The following is a 3,818-nucleotide window of genomic DNA, read 5'->3' on the forward strand; positions in this document are numbered from 1 at the left end:
TTGAATGTAGTCATGTATATTTTATGTAACAATTAGAACAATACCTCCACAAAGACTGATTTTGAATTAAACTTTTTATGCTTCCTGAACATCACTTCTCTTTACCTTTGAATTTTTGTTTAACCATCATTTTAAAAAAAAGTATTTAAAGTGCTTGTGTTGTGATGTCTTCTGAGATTTAAATGCCCTAGAAATAAAAAAGGTACCTTGAAATTTAATGTCAACTTCAAATGGGGAAATGGTGGAACTTAGTCTAAAAATGTTTATTGTATTAAAGCAGATGCCCTGGGATGTAGCTTTTAAAAATCTCATCAGGTTGATAAGAATGCTAACGTTTATTTATTTATTTTTTGCTAATGTTTAATAGAGTACTTTAAGTAGTTATAGAAGTTCTTTGAAATAAATGGAAACTTTATTCCATTTTAAAGTATGTTCATATAATCAAGACCACAATGACTAATTTTTTTAAAGCTATACTTTTGAGATTATGCATCTGAAATTAGAGTCTTAAAATATATCCTAAGTTTTATACAAAGAAGGGTACCATCAGACAAAATGAATTTTTTTTCATCAACTCATTGTAAGATTTCTAGTGAAATGCTTTCTTCACCATCACTAAGCTGAACTTCAAGCAACAAACATAGTCTACCAGCTGGGCCCATATTTAAAATCTTTTCCTCTTGGCATAGGAACCATCTAAGTATATGCTCTGCTGGTACAGACTTCAGGGAGTCAGAATTGCCTCCACACCAAAATAATTAGAGTAAATGGTTATTTATATAATATTGGTTGTAAATCACATTCAGTGTTCACTCAACACAATTTAATTAACACAGGAAGGGCTAATTAGCAAAAGTGTCTGTTAAATGTAGTTATCAAACTGATGTGCTTTTAAAATAGAGTTGGTCTTTACATTCATTATGGTCCTATAATAGAAAAATAGAATTTCATTTAGAATCAGACATTTTGCAAAATTCCTTTAGGCCATTCTAGTAATGACTGTGTTCACTCTACATATCCAATCTAGTGTCAGATCTTGACATTCCCACCTTTCCAACTCTAGTATTTATTAGCTTCTCTCCATTCCTAGTCATGATCCTAGTTCAGGTTCTCATCACCTTTCACCTAGACCCTTACAGCAGCTTTCTGGTTGGTCTCCCTGTCTCAATTCTCTCCCTAATCCAATCCATCCTCCCTTTAGCTGCCAAAAAGAATTTCTTATTCTAAAATATTAGTTTGACCATGTCATCCCCACTTACTTAATGAGCTCCAGTGGCTCCTTATTGTTTTCTGGCTGTTTTTTAGCTGTGTCCAGTTCTTTGTAACCCCTTTTGGAGTTTTCTTCTCCAACTCACTTGACAGGTGAAGAAACTGAGGCAAACAGGTTTAAGTGACTTGCCTGGGGTCACACAGCTAGCAAGTATGTGAGGCCAGATTTGTGTTCAGGAAGATGAGATTTTCTGACTCCAGACCTGGCTCTCTTTCCCCTGCCTCACCTAACTGTCCCTAATTCCTTATCTCTAGGATAAAATTAGCTTTGTAAAGCTCTTGAGAGTCTAGCCACTCTACTCACTTCCATGTACTCTGTTCCAGCAGTTCCAGCAGTTCTTCTAACACAACACCATTGCCTATCTCTGTGCCTTTGCCCCCTTGGTTTCCTTGAACTACTTTAAGACTCAACTGAAATTTCACTTAATCCAACAAACTTTTCCTGCTCCTCCCATCTGTTCTTATCTTCTTTTCTGGGGCATATGAGGATGTTCAGGAAGGACTAGCATCTCTGGAAAGAGGGCTTGCTGAGCCCTTTTCAGGGAAGGTTATCCACCTTTAGTGTCCACTTTTCACCCAACTCTCACCTATGGTTTCAGGAAACTACTGTACCATATCCAGTGGCCCCACTCCAGTAAAACTGTATTGGCAGATAGGATAAACCAGGTTAAGGGTAACCAACTGACCTCAAAACCATCAGGGAATTTCGGAGGGATTTCTACCCCAAGCACGTGAAGATTTCACCCACCCAACCCAGAGGAATGGGCAGATCAGAACAATTTGTTCCAATGGGCCAAGAAAGCAGTTGATGCAAGAACTGTGGAGAGAGTTTAGTCAAACACAAATTCCAAGCTCATCCACTGCATCCCATCCAGGGCCATTACCAGTTGTCCTGACTTTTGTCCTGCCACTGGACTTAGATGACTCTGGGAAAGAGGGTGAGACTGATGATTTTCATGCAACTCTGCCACATTTAAATACTCTTCATGCAGAAATCAATGCAATGTCACTAGTCCTCTTCCAAACAAAGGATGAACAACAATAGGCCCTCTCTTCTGAGATTATTTTCCATCTATTCTATCTTTTTGGGTCTTACTTAGCTGTTTACTTGTCTTTCCTCAGAGAATCAAGCTCTTCAAAGGCATGGATTGTGATTTTTTTGCCTTTCTCTGTATCCTCAGCATTTAGAACAGAGGCTGGCATGTAGTAAGCATTTAATAAATGGTTCTTGACTTGCTAGAAGCACTTTACAATGCCTATTTAGGTTGACTAGACTTGTGTAAGTAAATTACAAATTAATACTTTAACTTCAATTAAAATTTAACTTCAATTTTTTAAAAAGGCAATAATTCTAAAGATAAGATTCAGTAGGGAATGGCTAAAAGAAAATGGTAATTTTCCAGTAAGTTTACCATCCTGTTATGTGAAGCCTCAATAAAAACAGATAATAGGGTAAGCAGGTGTTCAATATGACAGCATTTCAACCCTGCAAAACTCATCTTAAAACAGCTGTGACATATTTTAGGCATTTGAAAAGAAGAGTACTAATAGTGCTGCCAAGTCCTCCTCACCCATACTTAATACTCTTCTCCCCTTGGCCAATAAAATCTTTCTTTCCTTCCAGTTCAATGAATATTTTATTAAGGGTTTACCATATGCAAAATATTATTCTAGAAATTATAGATGGAAATGATAAATAATTCTGTCCCTGATAATAGGAGACTGTGGGTTGTATTGTCTCTCCTCTGCTACCATTGCCTCAAGTCCCCACCACCCAATGATTTCCTGCCATTGTTAGGCACCAGCTACTAACTACCCTGGACAAGTAGGTGGCACAGTGGATAGATAGAGTGTCGGGCCTGGAGTCAAGAAGATCTGAGTTTAAATCCAGCCTCAGACACTAACTAGCTGGGTGACCCTGAGTAAGTCATGTAACCCCGTTTACTTCGGGTTCATCATATGTAAAATGAGCAAGAGAAGGAAATGGCAAACCACTCCCATATCTTTGCCAAGAAAACACCAAATGGCATCACCAAGAGTTGGACACTACAGAAATGACTCACCAACAACAAAAACTAGCTGTCAGTTCTATTTAACCTCCTGACATCAGGTAGTTTTTACAAAGGGATATTTACTTTGAAGATAGAAGAGGAAATATACATTTTCTCCCATATCCTGGAGACATATCCTAACCTAAACAACCATAGGTAGTAGAATAAAAATCTTTAATTCCTACATAACATTGGTCCCATTGAGTTTCTGTCCAGGAGAGTCATTACCAGTTGAGTCCTTTTCTCTGGTTCTTCTGGCAATGTTATTCCTTTTCTTTTTTTTTTCTCTTTTGATTATTTATAGCTATATTGAATTTACTTCTTAAAAGTACAGTGAGATCTAGAGATGGGAGGTCCTGGATTTGAATTTGACCTCAGATACCTCTCATCTGTGTGACCCTGGGCAAATCACTTAATCCTTATTGCCTAGGCTATTGTCCTTACTGCTCTTCTGCCTTGGCACCAATATACAGTATTTTGATTTTAAGATGGAAGGTA

The sequence above is a fragment of the Monodelphis domestica genome, chromosome 4 (genome assembly GCF_027887165.1).
Source record: "Monodelphis domestica isolate mMonDom1 chromosome 4, mMonDom1.pri, whole genome shotgun sequence".
NCBI classification, from domain to species: domain Eukaryota; kingdom Metazoa; phylum Chordata; class Mammalia; order Didelphimorphia; family Didelphidae; genus Monodelphis; species Monodelphis domestica.